Source organism: Lutra lutra, chromosome 9 (assembly GCF_902655055.1).
Source record: "Lutra lutra chromosome 9, mLutLut1.2, whole genome shotgun sequence".
Lineage (NCBI taxonomy): Eukaryota > Metazoa > Chordata > Mammalia > Carnivora > Mustelidae > Lutra > Lutra lutra.
This window is the reverse complement of record NC_062286.1, coordinates 17,686,992-17,713,905: the sequence shown is the minus strand read 5'-3', so window position 1 is coordinate 17,713,905 and position 26,914 is coordinate 17,686,992.

The following is a 26,914-nucleotide window of genomic DNA, read 5'->3' as shown; positions in this document are numbered from 1 at the left end:
AGGGGAATAGGAGGAGACATTGGGAACAGAGGCACAGGGCTTAGAGGAATATGGGACGCTGATAAATGCAGATGTGTGCTCAGGAGAATGAAAGGAAAGTGCACAACTGTGCACCCTCCTTAAACTCTCCTGGGACCAGTGCAGAAGTGGTTTAAAAGTAAAAAGACATACACGGATAAGGACATCCTTCCTGCTCCAAATGGCTCCTCATTTCTGATGGCATCTTTCCGTCTTGTAACATTCACACCTCCAACCCAAACTGACAGTATCAAAAATAAAACATGAAGCATATTTCCTATAACCTTCAGAGAATCAGTATGTCAACTGTATGGTCCCCAAGTGCACAAACTGCTATTTACAACAATTGGAGTATAAAGAACACTTGGTGCGGGGAAAAGAATCCTGGATGAGCTCTGAAAATCCTGGTTCATGTCATGGACCCATTATTTCATCTCCATGTCCCAGTGAGTGGGAGATTTCTGAATATTCTGTACTTGGAAAGAAAGTAGTGTTTGGAAGCTATATGGGATATCCCTGTCTTACTAAGTGTCAGATAAAAAGTAGCATGTAGGCATGTCTTGTGGACCATGAAGCCAGTGATTACTATATATGTTGATTTTCTTTGTTAGTCTAAGTGGCAGGGAAATAATAACAAGGAAAAATATTTGTGAAAAGTCATTGCTTGTTCTTCCTTGGCACTCGTCTTGGAAGAGTGACCACAGTGTATTCTGGCATTCAGTTCTGATGTTTTACTGTCAAAACAATAGGATATTCCTTAAATATATAAAACACCACCCAGAGTTGTATCAGCATAACATAACATTCAATTCCTTTTATCTTAACTTTTAAAATTTTTTGTTTATTATTTGAGAGAGTGAGAGAGAGAGATAACATGCAAGTGGAGGGCGTGGGGGAAGAGCAGAGAGGGAGGGAAAGGGACAAGAAGACTCCACACTGGGTGTAGAACCCAACGCAGAGCTTGATCTCAAGAACCTGTGATCATGACCTGAGTTGAAATCAAGAGTCTGATGCTTAACCGACTGTGCCACCCAGGCACCCCTTTTATATTAACTTTTAATTTTCACGTATATTTACACTGTAAAAAAATGTCAGCATATGGTGTGCATAATGTTGTACTTTATCAGTTAATGTCATGTTGTAAACATTCCAGGCATGCTCCTGTGCCTCTCTGGTCCTCAGAATTAGCTTTTATGGATGCAGGATGTTGCATTCTGTTGATGGATTCAAACTTAATCAACCCTCTCTTACGAGTTGTTTATATTACTACCACTGTTTGGTCAATGAAGCCTGACAAAGTGCTTTGTATCATGAAAGAAGATTCAAAGTAGAGTAAGCATGGCTCTCACAATCATTTTAAGATGGAATCAGAAGGCTGTAAGGCAAATAGAGCTACGCACATCTACAACCAGATAGAACTTCGAACTTGTGGCTTTGGCAAATGTAATCCACCACATTCTAGAAGACATCCTTGTGCGTGGGGCTGAAGGAGAGATGAGCAAGCCCTGTTAGCTAACTACCCAATCATGTATTAGATATTCAGCTTAAACTCACCAGCACCAAGCATAATTCATTAAAAAAAAAAAAAAATGGGGGCGCCTGGGTGGCTCAGTGGGTTAAGGCCTCTGCCTTCAGCTCAGGTCATGATCCCAGGTCCTGGGATCGAGCCCCGCATCGGGCTCTCTGCTCAGCAGGGAGCCCGCTTCCTCCCCTCTCTCTGCCTGCCTCTCTGCCTACTTGTGATCTCTCTCTCTCTCTGTTAAATAAAATAAAAAAAAAAAAAATGGGGGTAGGCCTGTAGTTTCTGCCTTTTAAAACCCTGCCTCTTGCCTACAACTTGGAGCACATTTTCAGTTTGGCTAGACTTTGTGTCTCAAGGACTGCAGTTCCCAAGACCCCAGATAAACACTTCCATTAATTTGGTAGCTTGTAGTTTTGCCTTTCTTTGGTGTGGGCAGCATCCATTCTCAAAAATGGAGCTATCGATTCTAGCAGTTTGGGAGCCTGCCGTGAAGGTTGTGGATTTGGGTTCCCAAACTAAGGAGAGGTGACCTGGCTTCATTTCAAGAGCTGAGCATTTGAGGTTGAATACTGCACACCCCTCATCCTTACTGTCCTCTTTCAGATTCCACTCCATAAAGAAATTAGAAGGAAATTCAAGTACACTATGCACAGAACTTGAAACCTATACTCTCTTCGTAAGAAACCTAATGTATTTGAATGGAAAACTCCCCATAGCGTCAATTTGATTTAACAAAATATATTAAGGAGCTACTCTGTGGTGAAATAGTCATCTCTATGGAGTGAGTAGTGGTTAAAGTTCAAAGACTCTGACCCACAGGCCTGGGGTGACATCTCTGCTCTGTTACAAAATGATTGAGTAGGTGCAGCGAGTGACTTCATCTTTTTAAGATCCCGTTCTTCAGCTGAAAAAATGGGGAAGTGTGAAATAATAACAAGTAAAATATTTCGTACCTCTCTAGCATACATGGGTCAATGTACCAGAAAGCATAGCTCTTGTGATTCTTATGATTATTATGTATCTTTTAGGCTAAGCACCCAAGGCAAGTTATTCAATTTCTCTAAGCCTTGATCTCCATACCTACATAATGGAGTTCATACTAAGATTTACCTTATGTTCTGTTATAAAATTTAAGGGAAACAATGCTTGCAATTAACTCAGACCAGGGCCTAGCACATAGCAGTCCTTCAAAAAATGTGACTTTTTTTTTTTTTTTTTAAGTCATCAGAGCAGCTTGGCTAGGCATGTATTACTACCTCTCCTTGAACTGATCAGGACATGAAATCCTTGAGGGGTTAAGAAACCTAGGTCAGTCACTATTGTGTGTAAGTGCCAGAGTTTCAACTGGCTCTTCTTGACTTCACACCTTTCCAAACTCTGGGGGGATTCTAGATAAAGGAAACAAGTTTCTTGATAGTCAGAATCCTATAATCTCACCAAGGAAACCAGCAAGTGTGGTTATCCAGGATGGGAGTCCGTGCTGGGAGGACCAGAGCACAGTGAAATCTGCCTGGAGACAGAGGGCTAGGGAGACCTGTCCTTCTGTTCCCTGAGCTGATATCAATTGTGAATTCCAGGAGAGCAGTGTCGAAATGAACTTAATATTTCTCCAGATGAGAAAAAGTACCCTTGGGGAAGAAAAACCTGGTTGGGCTTTGACATTCAATTTCCAAGCACTTTAGCTTCTAAGAGAACTCTGAAGACACCTTCCTAACCCACTTTCCTGTTACATTTCTGTGCCCCCCCTCTTTTCCCTGCAGGCCACTGCTCAGGCCACAGGCCATAGGTTCTCTCCCTCTGCTCTGGGCCCTCAGAGGCAGAATTCCTGACCTAGGCTCTTCTAGCAGGATGGCTGAAATAGAGTGTTGAAAAGTTGAAAAACAAAATGAATGGCTGAATGAGGAAAAACCCACAGTCCTGCTTTCCTCTTCTTTTTAAATCATTGACAGCCAATTTAATGGAAAGGCATTATGTTAAAAAAAAATTAAAATCCCAGTAAAGTCCTTATAGTTTGGAATATAATTTTATATTTGATGGAGAGTAAAAAAGCATCTTTCTGTTTGAATTAATATTTGGAGTGACATGTCTTTTAGCACTGGCTGTCGAGTGCATTTGCCTAGAGGAAGTTCTTCAAACATTTCTGATTGCGCTCTTTTGAGTAACTTGTAGGTTGGGGAGGTACTGGACAGGAACCCTTGTACTTTCAGCAAACACCAAGGACAACTTGTTCAAGGTGTCAGGACAGAAGTGGGGTGCTTTTTCTCCTTTCACTGAGAGGGGTCTTATTCTCTGTCCTGCCTTATGTAGGAGCAGCAGGCACTAGGTCAGAGCTGATCTGCTTGGAAATAGGTGCACTTAGCCATTGAATGATGCCAGAAGGTTAAATGGGGCTCAGAATTCCAGTCCACACACTTTTTTTTTTTTTTTTTTTTAAGAATTTTGTCTGTGTAATGGCAGCAACTGTGTCATATTGCACTTATCCCCAGTGGATATGTCTCTCTCCTTTTGGCTGTGAGCTCCTTGCGTCGAGATGTACTTTAGCACAGCGTCTGGGTGGGAAGGCTGCTCAGTAGCAGTATGGTGGAGTGAGTGGGAAAAGCAAAGATTCTGGCGGGAGGCAGCCTGGGTTTAATGCTGGTTCTGCTGCTCATCCTGTGACGTTGGCCAGATTACTTGACTTCTCTAAAGCATCAGCTTCTTCCTCTATAAAATCAGGCTGGTTTTTAGTGCTTATCTCAAAGGGTGGATATTTGGTCAGCTGAGGGCCAGCTGTACTGAATCTCTTGCTGGACACCTTAAACCCCTCCACTAAGTAGGAGCCATTGCTATAATTACTGTTGTTTTCATGTTTAAAAATCATAGAAAAGGAAAGGGAAAATAGTGTGTTACAATGAACATTCTGTTTTTGCTTTGTTTCTTTTCCTTCCTAGTCTGAGTATGGATATCAGAGGTAATGATTTCTTTGGATAGGGGGTTTCTGGCTTACCACATATGACATACTGTATTTTTACTTGCATATTTACTTATCATGTTTTCCTCTGCTAGCAAGCAGGGACTTCTGTTCTAGCTCTTCACTGCACAGGGCCCAACACATAGTAGTTACTTAGCAAATATTTGTTGAGTTAGTGACTTGATGATGGAAACTATACCTGGAGTTTTATATTTTCTAGTTTCAGACATCACCAGAGACAGGGTCTATCTGTTTCAAGTTCAAAAGTCCCAAGGGAGGGATCCTTAGTCTAGTTTGGGTCAAATGCCATGGGACAGGAGCGCTTGGTAATATGGCTCTTGTGGAGATAGACTGGAGAGAGATGGGGCAATTCCAGAACAAGAAGGCAATACTGAGCAGAAAAATAGCAGATGCTGAACAAAAATTATACAGTTCCTCCTCTAAGGAGTTTACCTGGAGCAATTTCATCCTTTTCTCTCTAGTTTTGAATTTAGGAAGGCCAAAGCCATCTTGACCCAGAAAAGCCCTATATGCATTTACCTGAAGGAAGATGACTTCCATCTTATCCTACAATCAGGCAGCAAGTATTTACTGAGTAATGAGTGTCTGCCAGCAGCATGCAGTAAGTACCCTGTGATGTAGAGATAGACATGCAAAGTAGAGAAATAGATTTGGGAGTCATTTACATCCTGGTGAGAGAGGAAGCCCTGCAAGGAGATGAGCTCTCCGAGAAGACAGGTGGAGAAGGAAGGAATAGACTCCACGGTCCCAGGAGGCACCTCCACACAGGGAGGGAGGCTGGCACTGACGTGCCAGTTGGAGCCAAGGGAGGACAAACTTCAGAGAGCCCTGGTTCTCCGTGGGCCTGGGCCAGAGGAGGTGCCTATGAAAGGAGGAGCCCCTCCCACAAATACCACGCATGGCAGAGACTGAGAAGCCTAAAAGTCTGAGCGCCTGTGGATGCAGGTTCTATCTCAGAATTGTCGTCTCAGTCTCTAGCACTGGCTCTGTTTCTTATACCACTGCAGGTGATACACTTGTTAATAAAAAGTTCAGTTCTTAATGTACACACTGCAGTCTTTAGTGGTCATGAAGAAAACCCACCAATCTTTCTATCCTCCAAAAAGAAAGGACAAAGGGTCCAGTGCCAGTACGCTTCCTGGTCTAACGTTGGTTACTGTTAGTTATCTTAACAAGCCTCTGTCAGCTCCCTTCCATGCTTTTGAGAGATCCGTAAATGCGATAATCTCAGGAATACACGGTGCCCTTAGGGATATGCAAGCACATGGGATTCTAGAAGCATGCAAGCTAAATTGATAGACTTTTAAAAATGATTGACAATTACCAATAGCTGGAGGTTTTAAAATTTATTTCATGTGCTCTGTGAATACACTGCTTTAACTTCTATTTCTTAGAGGGCTCATGATTCATCCACTGCAGAAGGAACATTTTAAAAATTGTTCAAGGGGAATTTGGTGAACAAAATCACCCAGACCAGATCAGATACTTATGTGATGATAACTGAACCACGTGTTGCTGACCTGATTCACCTTCTGTCAGCCCTCCTACCATGCCAAAGGCAAAGGTGCTCACGGCCTTAGCATGGATCATGCCCCATATAATGGTAAGGGCACATATTTGCTCTTAAGGAGATTTACAGCTAAGAAGGGAAGCTAAGATGGATACACAGATAACTGTAATACAAGGCAACAGGTGGTAATCACCAAATGTCTGCTTATTTCCTAATAAGAGAAAATGATTCTGAGTAAATGAATGAATGAAAGCATCAACTGGGTGAGTGTAAGTGAGCTCGGGGCAGGGAGAAGGGATCTCCCGAAGTGATAGTATATAACTTACTTTTGGATATGGACTTGGATGGGAAGGAAACAGTTTGGGCATATAAAGATGAAGAGGGAAAGGAAGAGCATGTATTTGCAGGGAGAGCGTGGGCAGAAGCATTGAGACTGGAATCAGAGAAACTGGGGAGACCATGCGGGCAGGTTTGTAGCAGATGGCAGACAAGCTTACTCAGAGGATATAAAGGATCTTGGAGAGTCATGATATTTATCATGGTTAAACACAGTGTGCTAGGGGACCTGATTCTCATTTATAAAACAGATAACAGGCTCATTCTGAGCACAATAAGTCTTACTGAGGTCAGGCTCTCATACTACAGTAGTATCCCCTTCTCCTAGAGGAGTGCGTTCCCAGACCCCCAGGGGACGCCCGACACTGCAGATAGTATTGAACCCTATATCTGCTATGTCTTTTCCTACACAAACATATCTATGATGAAGTTTAATTTCTACATTAGGCACATTGCAAGTTAACAACAGTAACTAATAATAAAAGAGAATAATTATAACAATATACAGTGATAAAAGTTGCGTGAATGCAGTTATCTATCTCTCTGGTTCTATCAAAACATTGTACTGAACTGTGCCAACACTCCTTGTGATGTTGTGAGCTGATAAAATGCCTATGTGGTGAGATAAAGTGGGGTGAATGACGTAGGCAGTGTGATGGAACATTAAGTTGAGATAAAGTGGGGTGAGTGATGTAGGCCGAGTGATGGAGCATTAGGCTGCTATTGACCCTATGATGATACATCAGGAGGGGAACTGAAACCACAGAAACAAAACCACAGAAAAGGGGGAGTACTGTATACATCAATCAATATATTATATTGGGCCTTCCACAAATTATGTACCCTTTACATGCATAAAATTAGTGGAGATAATCTGTAAATAGCATTTAAAAATAATAAGGGGGACAACAATGTAGGTAATTATGTGTATAGTAATTTGGAAATCCTCTAACAAATCTAAAATGTCTACTTTAAACAGAATGGTACATGGTGGCACTGAAGTCTCACTAAAGTGAAGAGACTGAAGTCTCTTCAGTCTCACTGAAGCCTTTAGGTGTTAAGAAAATAATTTTTCACGGGGCACCCGGGTCGCTCAGTGGGTTAAAGCCTCTGCCTTCGGCTTGGGTCATGATCCCAGGGTCCTGGGATCGAGCCCCGTATCAGGCTCTCTGCTCAGCAGGGAGCCTGCTTCCCCCTCTCTCTCTGACTGCCTCTCTGCCTACTTGTGATCTCTGTCTGTCAAATAAATAAATAAAATCTTTTTAAAAAATTGTTCTTTAAAAGATATTTCATGATTTCAAATACTTCCAATAGAATTAAGGGAAATCACTCTTGTTCTCTTTTAGTTGTGAACAAGTTTGATAAGTACTGAGAACTTCTTCCAAGCATATGGTGTCTGGACAGCCTGAGGTGAAGGCTTCTTGGAGGACTCGACTTTGTCCGCCATGTGGTCATATTGTGACATTCCAGAAACTCTTTCCTTGCTGTGGAATCATTTGCTTGAGGCTCAGATATTAGTACTCATTGGGAGAGAGGTGCAGAAATAGGGCTGACTGATAGAGATATTATATTCGAATAAACCAACATGTGAAACAGACAATTTTATTGGCTTATTTCATGATAGATCGCCCCCTGCCTGTTGCATCCTGGACCATGGGTAGCTTTTATGATATTTGACTGCTTTATATTCTGTTTTAAATAAATGGAGGTATAATAAGTAAATAAGTCTTTAAATATGCTATACTAATGAGGTGTCAAATTAGATTAAATAAAAGCGACTATCACTCCATATCTGAAACAAAGTTGTGAATTTACTGCATGCTAAGCAGGGGAGAGCTTCACGGTTGAGCCCTCACTGATCAGAGATCTGACCTTGTATAAGGATTTAGGAATTGTGGAATTCAGGGGTTGGTAGAATTTCAGAACTAAAAGTGTTTAGATATTGGGTGATCTTTAGCTGTGAAAACATAGTTACTTGAAAATCATTGTTACTCATTGGCTCATTTTCAGAAGCAAGGTGACTGATGTGAAATCGTCCTTGATCAATTAGGATGGATTTAGAATTGGTTCTGGAGATTACTTGTTGCTCTGGCTGAAGAAAAAAAAAAATCGGTCTTTTCCCATCAGGATAGGAATTTTTTTTTTTTTTAATCACTAGAAACCATTGTTATCATCCTTCATGCCTAAAATGTAAAACTGTAGTCTGACCTTATTTTTCCCCCCGTGTTGAAAAATACAGTGAGAAAGGGATAAAATTCCTTTTACAAGATAAAGTATGAAAAAATACTAAATATTAAAATGGGCTGTCAGAAGTGTTGACAGGTGAAGATAACAAGTGATATATGAATCGTTAACTTTTGAATTAAAATTTTATATCTCTGGTTATATTATAGTCCTGGGATGGTCTAAGTTTGACTATGTATTTGCATTGCCTTCCGTATTATCTAGAACATAGTCATTTACTTCAGATCTGTGTCTTCCGTTGAAGAAAAATGAACATGATAAATTGAATTAGTTTGACATATTAGTTTGGAAAAAATAAAGGCATAAAAGGTGTCAGGTTTAAATTATTATTTTTTTTTCTTTCCTCTTTGTAAAAGCTCTCTTTTTGTGGGAACCCTCCATTCCAGGATGCTAAAAATGAGGATGGTATGAAGGCCATTGGCTTAAAGAAGAGTATGGAGCAGAAGAAATCGTTTGAGAGGAAGGAAAGAGGTTCTGCCAAAAAATATTTTACTTTTTGAATTCAAGACCAGTGTGGAACTAAAAGTTCAAATTTTCTGTATGTACCAAAATAAGCACTTTCTCTTGTGAGGATATGGACCTCATGTCATGGTGCCTTACTTAGTACTACTAGAGAAATTTATCATATGATATCCTGACAAGTAGTCCTCAGGACTACTAAAATACTGTTTTGTTTTAAGGGGCGCCTGAGTGGCTCAGTCCATTAAGCATCTGCCTTCAGCTCAGGCTGTGATCCTGGGGTCCTGGGATTGAGCCCTGCATTGGGCTTCCTGCTCAATGGGGGAGTCTGCTTCTCCCTCTGCCTGCTGCTCCGCCTGCTAGAGCTTGTGCTCTCTCTTTCTCTGTCTCTCCCTCAAATAAATAAATAACATCTTTTAAAAAAATAAAATATTCCTTCATTTTTAAGCATCTAAGACCGAAAGGTCCATGCAGCCCTCTGGAGACCCCCAGAGATTAGTTAGAAAGAAAGCAAAAGCACGTGTGTCACCCATGTAGGTTAAGATGGATTCTGGTGAGAAGCGTAAGAAGGGAATGGTGGGCAAGGATAAAGGTGATGAGGAAGTCACCTGGTGCGGGGGTTTTAACACCATCATGGGGGAAGTTGGAAATGGGCCAGTGGAAGGGGAGTTCAGACAGAAACAGGAGTATCAGCCCAAACAGAGCTGGACGGCGAATGGGAGGAAGGAGAGCTGGGGGGCTGGCAGTGGTGCAGTAGCTGCCCTGTCTGAAGCATCTGATCGCTTCTGTGAATCCTAAGCAATGCGGCCAGGAAGAGGTGGACAGGGGGATGATGTAGCTGGGAGAGAACAGCCCCTCTCTTTACTGGAGACACACCTTTGAGCCCTTCAAAGCACCGATAATCACGCTACTGAAAGTTTTCCTGCTTAATTGCATCAGGTCCTGTATTGTCTTCTAATTGTAGCAGGTGTGTCTGAGTCAGGTTTCCCAGAGGGCAAAACCGCACTCTGCTCTCTTAGTTCTTCACAGCAGAGCTAAACGCATGGCTGAGAGCATAACTGAGCAAGCTCTCATTTCGGACTTGATTGGCTAACTGATTAAAATGGCAATAAACAGCTCAGGTGATTATTTTGTCCATTGGTGAGAAGACTGGAAGACATTCATTTCCGAACTGTTGCCAGATGGGTCTAAGGAAAGTTACGGCGGCCTTCCGTCCTTGGACCTCAGTGTGATAATCTGCAAAATGTGGTGGATGAACTTGGGCAACAGCAGTTTTTCTCCAGAAGCCTGGGAGTTCCATGGACTGGGATTCCAACCTGCTCTTTGCAAAGTGTTGTTAGCACCCTGTGAAGTGATGTGTGGAGTTTTGTGCTTGGAATTCTAATGCCTGGGAAGAGCTAGTGTGAGTTATACTTCTTTCCTTGCATTTAAATTCTTCTAAAAAATGGTGAAATGGTGAAAGCATCTTGAGAAATGTTTTACTATTTTACTTTTGGTTCCCAAATTATGCACTGCCTGGATTTGTGTACCCCTCGATAATGAGGGGACATCACAGGCTGGAGCACAACAATAACTCCCGAATAGGGTGAGAAAGTCATTTATCTTTCTGTTTCTGCTCTGCCGGCAAACATCTGAAAATCACTAACATTCCTATTTGAATAAATATTTTGGTAAGATATGTTCATTTGAATTTTTACCCTCAATAACTTAGATTGTGATGGGAAGAAAGAAAAGAGATGAAATAGTTTTTATTAAGAATTTCAACTGCATATCTGAAAGTGTTGTTAATACTAGAATATCTTTTTCTATTTGATAGTTTTCTTTTTCCCGAATAGGTTTGATGTGAACAGTTAGAGCTATAACTGCTCAATAGGGATGTGTATTTGGGGAATGACAACAGAGCAAGATTGGAGATACCCCTTATCCTCCTCATACATTTATCGCCTGTTCCCTGCAGAGTTGCCAATTAAGTTATAGCTTTTGCTACCCCAAAGCCTTTTTTTTTTTTTTTTTTAATTTTCTCTTTTGGATTTTGAAAGGTAGATACTGGAGTATCTAAACTCAGTTGAATTCTGTGCCCCCTTGATATCTAATGCCTAACTTCTCCAATTAAGGCATTTAAGATGCTGCTAATGATAACACATCTTGATGGTCCATATGGAAGATCAGGAGGAACAGCTAAGTTGGAGTAAAAAGTCTCCTCCAGATTGTGAACAGTGTTTAACTTAATAGCAGAAAAAGTGACATGATGGAGGAAATCATCAAATAATCTCTGAGGGCCTCCTGGAGTCTGTCTCATTTGCTCTGGGAAATGGAGAGCTGAACATGACAGGACACCTGGTCTGGGGTAGCTCACGGATTTGAGATACAACAATGTATAACAAGATAAAATGATGATGACGACAGTGATGACAATAAAAAACGCGAAAAACCAACCAACCAAACAAACCCCAAAACCAAAAACCCAAGCCCCCCTTTTACAACGGCAGTGACAATGGTGATGATAACGACAAACACCAAAAACCAATCAACCAAGGGAACAAAACCCAAAACCCCAGCCCCCCCAATTTTACCATGACAATAACAATGACAATGGTGATGACAATGACAAATACCAAAAACCAACCAACCAAGCAAACAAACCCCAAAACTAAAAACACCAGCCCCCACAAACACCCATAAAAACATGGCCTCAAAGTAAGTCAGGCTCAGCTGGAATGTGTAGTTGTGGTTGTATCACACGGCAATCCAGGATTTGCTGCACTTCACTTGAGAATGCGATAATGCAATAAAAAATGTCCATACATTCAACTATTGGTATTGAATCGATATAGTTTCTTCTCTTTTTTCTCTCTGGCATTTATTGTCCAGCTCATATTTTCAGGTTCCTACTTCTTGCTCATATAACTTCTTTTAGAAGTATGTGCCTTTCCATCCCAATATTTTTTGCTATCCATGTATAAACTGCCTGAATTCCAGATTATATCTCTCTAGCACAGAATATATTCTATCTCCTCCTGGGACCTGGATAGTCTTTCTCTTTTTACACTTCCCGAGATTACATTGCATTTTGTCATGCAACCTCACACCGTTGTCTTCCATTAGCTTACAAACAGCTAAGGCCTATGCTTCATTTTCCACATGAGTTTTTACTAAACCATATCTCAAGGGAATTGGGAAATTGAAATTTGGAAACCTGTACAGGATTAAATTTGATTTTTGTTAAATTCAGCCAGATGATTTTTTTTTTTTTTTTTTTTTTACCTAGTGTTTTGACCAATCACGTTTTTCTTAGATCCTGACAATATCATCCTATTTATTAATGACCCTTCTCAGCCTTTAGGAAAGCATTATTGAAATTCTTTAGAATATCCATACAGTTTTGAAAAAAATCTCATTCTGTATTACCTGGAAAGATAGAATAATTAGATTTATTCACTCTCTTTGCTCTAGGAAAAAGTTACATGTTTCAAAAAGGTCATTTATTCTTTTCACCATGACATCCACCAAATTTCTAAATGGTCTCTCATCTCTTATATTTTTCCCTCTTAAGATGATGGCTTCTTTGTGTTGAGTTTGGATCCTAAAGAGTTTGCCTTATCATAGAGAAGGTGTTATTTGGTGCAGAAATATTCAGCTTAAGTATCCAAAGTTGTAGTTTAATATATTTCTGAAAAGGAGTAATAAAAAATACTGTCTCCCCCACTGTGCCTTCCAAAATGACTTATGTTGCTTTATGCTAATATTAATGGGCTGCTTCAGGCTTGAGCAACATGCTGGAAAATTGTGGTCTGTGAGGCATTGCCTCTGATGTCATCCCATGCCAGGTCAGCAGGGATTTGCATGGTCTGGGTTGGGGGTAGCTCTTAAAGTTGAGAACTACCTTCTCAACCCCACTTTCAGGACAGCTCCCCATATACAGTGATCATCTTTTATTTCATTTAAGACTCTTCTGCAAAGGACAGCTTATGGTTTCAAAGGAAATGTATTGTCATTGCTCCTCTTTTAAGTAGGACTTGCTTACCGGTTTGTTTGAATAGAATGACATTATTATTATATTTTAAGCACAATGAAATTTGAGAGGAGGAATGGCATATCAACCATAAAAGATACATTATTAGATGGCTGTAAAATGCTCTGTAATATTAAAACATCAGATACAACTTCCACCCTGATAACAGCATAATCACCCCCTCACCATAAAACACTAAAATTACTACCAAAGTGAAAAAACATTGCTTAATGAGCCTTAGCTTAATAATAATGTAATCGCTGAAAATATATGTGCTAAATGCTTTACCTGCATTATCTCATAAAATCCCTATAATCTCTCGAGGTTGGTACCGTGATCAAGGTTAGATGCTCAGGCTTTGAGGATAGGGTGCCTGGTTCAAATTCTCCACTTCTTTCCTCCTGTATTAAATTGGTGAAATTTTCACCCTCTCCCAGTCCTATTTTTTCTGTCTGTTAAGTGTAGCTAATGATCATACATATCTTATAGGGTTGTTTTAAGACTCAGCAGAAGAGAATGGCTGTAAAATATTTATCAAAGTGTCTGGATGAGAAAATGGCTATGAAAACAGCTAACATTTAGTGAGTGCTTACTGTGCTAGTCACTGTCCTAAGAGCTTTATGGACAGTATTAATCTAGTCCTCACAAAGACTATGATCATCTCATTTTCCAATTACGAAAATTAAGGTTAGTGAGGTACAGTAACTACTCCAAGGGCACACAACTCACTGGGAAGTATGTAGCAATAGCCGAACTTGAATCTAGACATATATGTACCTGGCTTATATTAAAAAATCAATAAACATTTATATTTATGTTTGTTGCCACTGTTCACAGCTCAAATATAAGAGTAGAAACCTTTCTTTAACATGAGACAGAAGATGATTCAACAATTGTCCACAGAACTGAATTTGTAGATACAATCTTGTGAGCATGACTATTAGTATAATTTAACAACTTACAGAGCACTTAAAAGCTACATAACACCTTTGGCTTGTTTCTTCTAGAAAAAGCCCATAGAGTCTCTGTCACTGTGGCCTCTGTTTTATGAGGCAAGAAAACAATAGTAAACCTCAGGAGGGAAGTCAGACATGCAGTTTGTATTCTAAATCTCTCTCACCTGCATGATGCTTTCCTTTGAAACTCAGACACCCAATAAAGGGACGCTGTCCTGTAGAACATTCTGTGCTGATGGAAATATTCGATATCTATGTTAACCAGCACAGTAGCTACTAGACACTTGTGGTTATTAAATACACAGAATGAACTCCTACAAGTGAAGAATTAAAGTTTTAATTTAATTTAATTTTAACTATAGTTATTATGTCTTCTGTTCTTTTCACAGGGGGCAACTTTAAATCATACAGTCTAGCTTCTTCTTCGGCCACTTCCCCCTTCTATTTCCCCCCAGGTTTTTTTTTCTCAGTCTGGAAGTCAGGTTTAAAGATCACGTTATGTTGGTTTGGATGCAGGTGATTGAGAAGTAGCTTTCATCTAATAATAACTCAAAATATATTCTTTCCTCACTATCAGACACAACATCCAAAGGTGTATTCTATTCATTCATTTCCTGTCTGGGTGCTTATCTTACAAATGACAGATGCAAACCATACCCGAGAATTGAGAATCAGCAACCTTAAAACAGCACTGAGCAATAGAAAGTTTGCTATCTTTTTCTGAATCTTTACTTTTGGTGCTCGCGCCACATTATGGCATTTTGGCTTGATGCACTTGATGTCACATAGCCATCAGCATCCACCATTGACAAGCTGTCAACAGCACGGTGGAGTTATCCACCAGTTGTATGCGATTTCTCGAAGACACTGTTTCCAGAAACAAGGAACAAAGCATATGCTTTGGAACTTTGCAGACATAAAATATTTTTCTGCTTCTTAATTTGTAAAATCCTTGTCCCAAATATTAATTAAGGGAGTATTAAAGGACAGAGCTGGAAGAGTTGGAGAAAAGAAATAAAATAACATATGCACCCTGAGATCAGTTATATTTTTGAATATGCTTTCTTTAGAAGTGATAGAAATGAATTCGATCAGATGAGACTGTGAGGACTCTTTCAATTTGGCAGACTCAGCGTCCTATTACAGAACAAAATTTAGTGTTGACAGATAGCTTGGGGAGAAGAGAGAATGCATATCTTCTGTTCTTGAGTTCTGGTCCACAGGAGGACGAGATTTTGTGTCTCTTGTCGTTTACCTGGTGTCGTGAAAATTTCTTAGTTATTGTTCCAACAGGACAACCTATTATAAAAATGATTGCTTGTTTTAGAATGATATGATGCCATAACAAAAAGCAACTTATCAACTCAAACATTTTTTGTGACCCCGAATTCCACTTCAGCGAGTTCACCAAATAGAGGTAGATAATTCTAGCCTCAGAATCTTAAAGATTTGCGTTTGAAACATAGTAATAACCTTAACAGGTATCTACTTTTCTCTTGCTCCATGGTAAGTGACTCTTAGAAACCTTTAACTTCCCTGTTGTGTCTTAAAATATACGCCTGATTTGGCAGGAAATAGGTAGAAGGTGTATTATAAATAACAAGCCACATAGTCAGAGGCCATCTCTGAGGCAACAATGGAAGATAAGTAGCAAAGATGAAGATCTTCTTTGGTCCTGTTGCCCCAGCTCGCAGACTGTTGTAGAGGAAAACAACAACAACAACAACAACAAAACAAACAAAATAAAACAAAAAAGCCCTCATCTGGGAGTCAAAGACCAGGGCTCAACCCTAATGTGAATAATCTAGGTTACTTTTTTTTTTTAAATCCCTCTTTCCATTTCTGTTTGCAAAGAAGAAACGATAACTTTTCCTCCCCAGTCTGAGTGTTATCTGTACATCAAATAAAACAGTATTTGTGAAAACACTTTGGGAATTATGCTGATTTGAAAATACTGTGATTTGTTCACAGAATAGCACTACTAAATTTTCAGCAGCCTGATATGTAGAAGGATGACATAGGGGCATGAAAGGAAAGTTTTTTTGTGGGCCAGATAGGACAATGTCAGAAAAGGGGTATCAGAGGGAAAAAGGCATGCCCAGGCTTTGTATTACACTTAATTATAGAATATGATAACATTTTTCTGGGTCTGAGAAAAGATCAGTTATCAAATATATTGTAGAATGAATTCCAATAACAACTTCATTCCCTAAATAATAGAGTCATGTGAATTCAGTTTGGAAATTCTTGAGCTGACATAAACCAGGCTGGTTTATATGCATTATTTCTATAAGCATAAAATCTAAGCATAAAAAAAATCCATATGTTAAAGTAAAATCCATATGCTAGGTTGGAAGAATTGTTTTTCCAAAGGAAAGAAGAAGGTCTATAATGAAGTGCCCTGATTTCTCATGATGTGTATTGTGCTTGGACTTATCTCCCCAAATCTAGAAAAACATGATGTTGAGTTCCCGGGTGCCAAGGTACAAGCCATCTTGAGTTTTCCTGGAAAAAATGTCTATGGGTGCAGCAATAATAATAATGTAAGAAAAAAAAAAGATTGTAAAATGAAAGGACAGAGTTTCCTGTTTGTTATTTTTCAAAATAATGACTGTGGGCTCTCTCCCCACAGAAAAGATGCTATTTATTTTTTAATGATGAGCTGTTTCCCAGAGAAACAAAGTGGCATTCTGTCGACACCATATGGCGGCGGAAAAACAGATTCCACCGTGTTCCATTTGTTAGACTGTCTTCTGCATTTCTGTATCCATAATTTATGTGGGGGCCTCTGTGATTGCCAAAATATTCAAATGGATTTCTCTTAGCAGGGCAGCCTGCATGGGGGGAGAAAGGTTTTCAAAACAGCAGGACCTGAACAGTCTCCTGCTGCTCGGAGAAGAGAACACTTCCAACTTCTGTCCTTCTGGCGGCTTTCATTGTAATACTAATTTACATCCTCGGTTTAGGGACCATGTTTGCATTCAGAAAAAGCAGCTTATGTTCTTTTATGCTAATACAGTCATACTTGAATTATAACCCACACCCTTAAAGTCATATTACTCCTTCTGTCTCGGTGTACGCAGAGAACCTGGCCTTTGAGAAATTAATGGTAGCTGATACGTAGTAGTGGCTGAATGATACCACTTTGAACACATTGATTCTGCAGCTGGTTTGCAAAAAGACATCTGAAGTGGTTATAGATATATTAAAAATAGTCATGAAAGGCTTCCTTTGCTGTCTAAGCAGATGATTACCATCTACGTATTCAGAGGCTGTTTTCAGTGGAAGTTTGAGTGGTGTTCTCTGGTGCATAAATAGAAACATGTCCCATACATGATACAGAATATGAAGAGAAGATTCGATGAGTCAGACTAATTGATATTTTGGCAAAATGGAATGTCTGTAAACAGTTTCATGTTCATGTGCATACAAGATAACAAGAATCTAAATCATAAGTATTCTATTGCAAATATATATATATATATAAAATATATATATATATTTACTCCAGAGAATCTCAGATATTCTTTCAGTGGTTTTAGCCATTGCATGTTCCACTGTAGTGCGTCAGAGAAACATCACATAATTTCATATGGAGAAAGAAAGCACATGGAAGAAATACTGTTCAATTATAGATGGAAGGTATAGCAATAATGCAGTACTACTACTAGAAGGGTCTTTTCCTCAACCGGCACTAGTATGCCTAAAAGTTCAGGCTGCCAAAAACAGGTGGAGCATATTTGTTGTTTGTGAGGTCAAATGGAAGGGTAAGGCTTTGGGTTATAAGGGACAGAACTAAAGGCCCAGAGACATTGACTGATTCCCATTTCTTCAAAATCAGTTTGGACAGACTCTTGGGAATCTCTACTGTTTTTCAGGATAGAAGGGAGGGGACACAGCTGAGTTCACTTTGCTGATGCTTAGTCTTATCAGGAAGCAGAATTCCCATGGTCCAACCTATCGGCCTTGTTGAAATAAGTGTCCTAGCAATTTGATCTCCCATTAGAGAGCCTCCTCATGGAGACTTGGAAGATGATCACCCACAAAGACCCCTCTCCCTGGAGTTCATGAAGACAGAATGGTCATTGGACTATCCAATGGTAACTTAGGTAACTTAGGTAACAAAGGTAACTTAGGACCCCCATCTTTTATTCTTTATGTAAAATGTGGAATCTTTTGCCTGGAGATGGGCCAAGATATCAGAGGCAGTGTTGTGAAGAGTCTCAGGTGTTTTCCCACATGACTCATGAGGCACTATCATTCTGACCTGGCTGGAACCCTGGTTGTAATCGATAACACTCACTCATTTCTCCAAATCCTAAAATACATTTTTCGTGCCGTATTGATACCTGCCTATTAGGACATTTTTAAGAACCTCAGTTCTTCCAGGAAAGCTTTTTGGAAGGGAAGGATTTCAGTTTCATCCCACCCTTTTGTTAGAACTCAAATCTCATACTTTTCCCCTTTTCAATTAAAAAGTTATACATTCAATTAGACTACATCTATGAACTTGCTTTATCAGTAATTAAGATGAACATTATGATATGGGTAATAAAAAGTAATAGGCTCCTTCAATCTCTGGGGTTTTTTGAAATACATTTTCTCAATGGAAATCAAATTATTTTATTGCATAGAAGTGATTCCTCTCTTCAATAAGGTGAAATGATGCATGAGCTGTTGCTTGTACAACTACTAAGTCAGAATCATTAAGAATGAAGTTTAGTAAATAAAGTTATTGGGTGGCTGCTTTTTCACAAAAGGTTTGAAACTGTATTAAATTAACAGGAAATAGATCTAGAGTTTTCTCTAACCTATCCTCGGTGGAGAACAGAAATGAAATGGCCTTATTCAAGGACATCCATTTGAAATCCATAAATATTTTATAAGGATGGAATAAATTGCTTATTTTAAAACAGGCGCTATTGTAAAAATTATTTTGATTTTTCTTTTGCCTCAGGGCCCTTGAACAAAATAACAATATATCATGTACATAGTGCTTAGACATTAGGTTATGTCTGTGTTTTCCATAATTGGCTCAGGTGGAGGGAAGCTCACACTAAGGGTTCCTCTGTTGTCTCCCCAGTGTCTTCCCATAAGGAAAATCATGACTTAAATAGGACCTGCATCTCATTGCTCATTCTGCAAATTGTCAACTAAAATGGTACCATTTCCTTCAAGATAATGACAATAGATTGAAATGTGTTCTGCCAACTTATTTGATAGATAATTTCTACCTTCCATCAGCACATTCAAATGTTCTCTATATATTTTGTGGGTGATTTTACATTTAAACAAAAGCAGAGACATTTTATTAGGACAAATATTTTCCTTCTTTATTTTTGATTTTGACCTCATTTTTCTTTTGGATTGTAGGTTTTCTTTAAGTAATGCATGTGTTATGGAAGTTTGAGATGGAAAAATTTGCTCCTTCAAAGAAATAATGTAAAGAAATATGGTGCCATCTCCCCACCATTTATTTATTTCTGGTTGTATTTCTGGGAGGGAGAAGAAGCTGAGTTGAGCCATCTAAATTCTTTCCTCTCTGTCCTGTAAAACTAATGATCCTCAGCCTCAAGGTTTTTCAGGCTGAGATCAGACTCTGATGTGTGGTTGGGTCTGGAATCAGTGAGTGGACAAAGACATAATTCATTGCATGAAGAGTATTAAGATGTGGTTGAGATAAAGACTAGATTGTTTTTTGGCCATGATCAAGTGGCCAGTAAGTAATTGTGAAACACTGTAAAATGGACCAATTTTTATGAATATAGAAATCTTGAAAACAAATGTAGGCATATCTCAAGGGGAAGTTGCCTTTACAGAAGCCAAATGACTAGAAACCAAGAGAATTGCCAACAACATGATGATGGCAACCAGAGGAAAACTCTTCTTGTATGTATGTGATCACTATTTCTCTGATAGCATCCTTTTAAAGAGGATTTGTCCCTGATTGAAACCCTAAAGGAACCAATGACAGGCCTGGCTGATCCAGTCTGATTTTTTCCTTTTGAAAATTTGAACTAGGAGACAGAAAATAGGCAATTTTGTGTCTGAGCCAAGATCAGATCATTGTGATACTTGAATAAAGGTTCAATACCTGCCCCTGATGCTACTGTCGCCACTAGAGTTTCTGTAGAGGTGCAGATGGCCTGAGGTTGTAGATTGCATCATCGGCCCTGATTCTGTATTTCTCTCTATCCAAGTCCTTTGCTGTGTAACTTTGCAATTCCTTTTATGAAAAGAGCAGGGTATATTTCCTTTTCCCTCAATGCCATGTTTGTCTACTTGAATTGCTTTGACCAAAAGAATGGGGGAGAACTGACAGTATTCCCATTCTGAGGTGAGGCTTTGAGTGGCTTTGTGTCTTCCCGCTGGCACTAGTGTACTTTTTCTTTAGCAAGAAGAAGAGCACGTCCCAGCACATTTGCCAGTTAAATGTGTAAGAAAGACACCTGGATCCAAGCTATCAAGATCAATGGATACACTGCAGTGAGAAATAGTCATTCCAGCCATTGTGGCTTGATGCAGAGCTGCCTTGCTGAGCCCAATGTGGAGTGTTCAGACATCACCAAACCCATAGGCTCAAAAGCGACTTATTAATGCTTTTTAAGCCACTGAGATTTATAGTCATTTGTTGTGCAGCAATAGCTAGTCAGTAGATGTCAAGTCCTATGTTCTGATCATCATTATCTTAGATGTCATTGGTTCTGGTTCCTTCTAATACAGCCTTTTTATATAGCTACTTTGAGTGAATTTCCATCCCTGAAAACATATTTCCTGCCCTGGGAAATCACAAAAGGACCTTTAGCCAAGTCTCAGGCAAAGAAGAGTCTGTTGATTATATCAGATAGCATAACATTGAGAGAAGACACAGAGAATGAGCAGCTTCTCCCTTCATTTCCAAATTCTCTTATAGAAATTGTCTTTAAATAAGAAAAGATAGGGGAAAAAAAAAAGAACAAACATCTGGGATCAAAACCCTGTTTCTTAGTGAAGGATTTGCAGTCATAAAAGTCACATAGGTGACGGATTGGTCCAAAAGCCAATCTGGAACATGTTCTTCCCAGGATCAGGGGTACCTGGAAGCCAAGTTCATAATTAGAAATTTCTTTGTGGACATGGAATTAGAATAACAGAAAGTTTATTGCAGGATTTAAATATTTAAAGATATTAAACCTGAGACACTAGCTCCATAATCCTGGCAGTGGGGCCTGGTGTGCCTGAATCGCTGGGAGAACCCTGCATATCCGATGGCCTCGTCAATGCCTCTACATAGAACTGACATTACCTCCCTGCCTTAATGTTCTTCAGCCCTGTTAATATCTTGAATTTAGTGTTCTACCCTGAAACTGTCTTTCTCTTTAGCATAACCTGTGTATCTCTCTTCTGACTGGATATGCGTTGATAGAATTTCATACTCAAGGAGAGTTTATAATTTTTATTTTTAAAGTGTATCTGGAAAGCATACTTCTATCGATCCCAGGAAAGTATAGAATGAAACTATGATCAGTTTTTACATAAATAACATTTACTTGAACTTCTTTGAAGATAATGGTTTTACCTAATATTTCCGGCAAAATGTGGGACATTATTTTATCTCAGAAGCAACCTAATATCTTGCTCCCCCCCCCCTTTCTTTTCTCCTCATGGTATTCTGAGTGTGGTAATAGAGTTGAAAGTGTTATTATGTGGAGGAATTCTGACCTCCTCCTTCGGGGCTGAGAGATCACACAGAGAGCAGGATGCATGGGGCCAGTGATCTGTTCCTGCTGGAGCTAATTGATAAGGAACATATTTTATGAATGAAGTTACAAGATAAAAACTGAGACTAATGAAATACCCCAATGACTCCAAAGTAATTAAGGAAGGCATTCCATACACTACCTCTAATTAGACACTGAGGCTGAGAATTCACAACTGACTCGATATTCTCCAGTGGTGCTGACCCCTTGTTTAATATGACAGCAACTGAGAATATTCATAACCAAGAAAAGTAAAACCTTCCTTCTAAGGTGACAATGGGCCATTTAAGTGAGGCTGGGGTGGGTATCAGACAATTACAGGCATAGAAATTTAACACAGTCTCTGTTTTTCAAAGGATTCCTTGAGCCAAACAAGTTTAAGAGATGTTTTTCAAAATAAGTTTTATAAAACAACTCTTTTCAGCATTTAGAAAAATGATTAAAAATAAGGTCACATGATGTGACCTATTAAAAATGTGTTTATCTTTTTCCTCTCATCGGGCTTTTCTTTAGTTCTTCAATCTAGTGTCAGAGTTTCCTATAATCATTATTCCCGTAAAACATAATATTCTAAACTCACATTGGCTCTTACCCATTGAACAGTGCTTATTCCTCTCTTCTAATTTTTCAAAAGATTACCCTCACCGAGATCTTACTGTTTCTCAAAGATGGAGTGAAATCATCAGAAGCCAAAGAATAAACATTAGGTCAATAGGTATTTATTAAGTAGAGCATGTGATGTGTGTTACACCATATGGGAAAGCAGAAGAAAATGTGCACAGGTACCCATGATTTAGAACATTACAGTCTATTCTCAGAAATGGAACACACATACAAGACAGAGAAACTAACAACATATGACAGAATATAATTATATGTGGAACTGTGCACCAGACTTTGTTTTGCAGGAGTTTGAATGAGAGGAGAGGAACAAAGTCTAAAATACTGGGTAAGGTTTCTGAGTGGGAGGAAAAACTCAGAGGGCATGCAGAAGGCACTGGTTTGGAGTGGAACGGGAGGTAGTGGGCAGCAAGTTGAGTGAATGTGCCAGAGAGAGCATTTGCATGGGTTGTTCATGACAAAGGGAGAAAGGTGTTATTGTTGCTGCTTGTGGTTTTGTCGTCATCACTGGCTCTCATGAAAGCCAAGCCAAAATCATATATAGTTATTTTATTTGCAGTAAATCAGGGCCATTTGCCAGCTTATGAATAATGAGGGGGGGTAGGATGGAATAATTTCAAATTACTCTTAATTCTTCTTTATTTAAAAAAAATCTTCCCTAAAGAGCAATAGAATCTTAGAGCAGACAGAGACTGTGAGGGTTATCTGCTCAAAGATTCCTCTCAACGTGGAAACTTCTTCTGAACCATTCAGGAGGTGTGAGGTGCTTGGGATCAATGAGCCCCCAGGACGCTATGTGATATTTTGTTCAATATACACATTTTTGCATAGAGAAGTTTATAGTTCTATTGTGTTTCTGAAGGCATTTGACGCTCAGGCCCTTGTGATGAGCACCAGGTGTTGTATGGGAGCCTTAAATCACTGTATCGTGCATCGGAATCTAACATTACACTGGATGTTAACCGGAATTTGAATAAAAAGTGAAAAAGAAAAAAATCAACCTCTTTCAAGTCTTAAAAACCAGTGGTTTTTAGCACCTTTGCCAGGTGATCTTCAAGAAATAGTGACAGGGAGGTCACCACCCGTCAATTTTGCCTGCTGTAATTTCAACAGCTTTGTCTCTCTCTAAGTTGCCCTGAACCAGGCTCCCAGGCAGAGGGCATATTTTGGCCCTAGTTTGTGGGTGCACATCTGAATCCAGGAGGGATGACTGAATTAGGAGCCAGTCAGGATGATACCCCAGTACATAATGCTTGGGAATCTCTATCCACAGCACTGACAACTAATGCATAGACTTCTGTCTGAAGGATGTGAAGATTGAATTACTTGCTTTAACTCCCTGATAAAGTGAAATTAAAATAAAGAATTAGACCCAGGAGACCATTTGACTTAGCTCACGGAGCTAGCGATACATGCAGAGTCTTAGAATGGTGAGTGACAGACACACCCATTTCCACTGACCCTCTTTGCGTCCCTGAGTAGACTTGCGAGGCATTTTTACTTTCGGTTCCTGAGTTTCCTCCCTAATGAGGAGAAGCTGTTTGAAAGGACGTACTTATTTGGAGTTTTCTCTGACTTTCTTTTTTAACATGATATATTAGAATCCCCCTTCTGCTCCCATCTTTCAGGAGTGGTGCCAATAATGTGGGGGACAATCAATTATTCAAAGTGGGGGAGCCATATAACAAACAGGAAGTCAGCAGTTCATTAAAGATAGCTGCACACAAATGCGCATTTGCCAGCAACGTCGACAGCCAATCAGAGATGATATAGGACCTTTCTCACAAGCCTGCGACATTTAATATCTTTGAAAGACATTAAAGATGTCAAATGTTTAGACCACGATCTGAGAAGCCGTGAAAACACAGTATCAGTGTTGGCAAAACAGGCTTAGAGCTAGGTCACAATTCCCTGTGCCTGTCTTTTCCTAAAGGGTAAACATCTTCCACATATTTGTTTGCTAGTGTACTTTGCTTTGCAAAATAGTTCTGATCCTGAGGTGGTTTGTTAATCCAATCCCACTTTACCATAAACTAGCATTATCATTTCAGAAGCAGTTACACTTCATTTATGTTCAATTTCCAACTCGGGTAGGCTCCTGTAATTCACATTTGTTTATCCTTCTCCCCTTGCCCTGTGTTTAATATTGAATGATTTATAAGGCAACTACTTGAAAGCATTGAAGAAACTGTTTCCTCTTAAGCCAATAATAGTGAATACTTTTTTGGAAGTATAATGTCACTTTGCTAATTCTTTTGCTTTATAAGTTGGATTGTGGTTTGTGTTCATTTTTAAAATTAATTGTAAAATGTAAATGTAGAAGAATAGAATAGTATAATGAACCCCATATGCCCATCACCCAACCTCAACAATTATCAACTCATGATCAGTTATGTTTGAACTGTACCCCATATTGTTCATTTTAATTCAAAGCATATTAAATACAGTCAGATATCGTTGAACCTGTAAATATTTTCTTGATGTGTCTCTGAAAAATATTTTATCAGTTGTTCCTCTATTTCTTTTACTTTTCCTTGCTTTTTATTTGTGCAAAAAATTGGAATGTTTGTCATGTAGGGTTTCCAAAAGTCTGTGTTTTGCTGCTTGAATCCATGTTTTAACATGTATCTCTGTCTCTGTATTTCTTGTCAGTTGATAGCTATAGAAGCCTGATTAGATTCAGATTCAAGTTGTTGTTTTTTTGTTTTTTTTTGCAAGACTTCTTCATAGATAATATTGCACACTTCCGTCAGAACGACATGTCTGCTTATCTTTCTGTGATGTTAGCAACGATCACTGTATCTGTAGATACAGATGGTATGAAAATCTTACAACTGTATGCTTCCATTTTTCTTTTCCTATCCTTTTGAGTTCTTATTTTCAAATATTTTACTTCTGCTCTAAAATATATTACTTTTGCTTTAAATGGTCAGTTTTTTAATTTATTGTTTTGAAGATTTTATTTATTTACTTGACAAGGAGAGAAAGCGTGCACAAGCAGGGAGAGTGGCAGGCAGAGGGAGAGGGGGAAGCAGGCTCCCCTCAGAGCAGGGAGCCAGATGTAGGGCTCAATCCCAGGACCCTGGGGCCCTGGTATCATGACCCAACCCGAGCAGAAGGCAGACGCTTAACCACCTGAGCCAACAAGGTGCCTCTAAATAATTAGTTTTTTAAGTGATATAAGTAATAAGAGTAAAAGTGTATCTACCAGTGCACTTTTTCCAGCTGATACTCTTGATTCCTTTTCATCAACTCAGGTATCCATCAGACCTCAGTGGAATTCCTCTAATGTTCCTTATACCACAGGTCCCCTGGTGGTGAATTTTTTTAGGTTTTGCGGGACTGAAGATTTTTATCTCACCCCTCCCCCCCTTTTAAAAAAGATATTTCTTGGGTATAGAATTCTTGGTTTACAGTTCTATTCTTTTAGACACCAGTAAAGATTTTGTTCTACTTTTGCTCACTTGCATGATTTCTGGAGACACCTCTGATCTCACTTTCACCTTTGGCCCTTTGTACCAAAGGAGACATTTTTAATTTGGTTGCTCTTAAGATTTACATCTTCATCTCCTGTTTGAAGCAATTTGATTATGATGTGACTTCATATTGTCATGGGTCTTATGCTTACGGTTCCTTAAGCCTAGATTTTTGGGTTTAGAATTTTCATCAAATTTGCAAAACTGGCTGCTGAAGTTATCTGACTACTTCGGCAACTATGTTAATGTTTTCCAGACTTTTCTCTTGGTGTTTCAATTTAGATAGTTTTTATTGCCCTGTTTCCAATTTCACTAGTCTATTCCTTTGCATTTCCTAAATTTCTTTTAATACTTTTTAGTATATTTTTATATTTAAGCATTGCTGTTTTTGCTTTTCAACCCAAATCTCCATATAGTCTCTATTCCCTTTTATGTGAAGAACTTTCTTTAGCACTTCTGTGTGTGAGTCTGCTGGTAAAGAATTCTGTGCTTGAGAATATCTATTTCCTTTTCATTAAGAAAAACTTTTTATTTAGAAACAGTTTCATACTTCTAGGAAATTTATAAGAATATTCAAAAGAATAATTACTTTGTCAAGATTCACTTCTTGTTACCATTTTACCAAATTACTTTATCATTTGTGCTCTTTCTTTTCCCTTTATTCCTAAATTTTTCAGTGTGTGTTTCCTAAGATGAAGGATATTCTCTTATATAACCAAAGAATAGTCACCTATTTGGTAAATTGAACATTGATGCAATACTTTAGTGTACCGTCCATGTTCCAACTGCCTTTTTTTAAAAAAATTTATTTTGGTAGAGAGAGAGAGACAGAGGGAGAGGGAACACAAGCAGGGGGAGTGGCTCCACACAGGCCTTCATCCCAGGACCCTGGGATCATGACTGGAGCTGAAGGCAGACGCTTAAGACTGAGCCACTTGGGCGCCCCCCAACTGCTTTTATTTATTTATTTATTTATTTATTTATTTTTTATTTATTTATTTATTTTTAATCCCCGCCCCCAACTGCTTTTAAAGCATTTTCCTCCAAAAG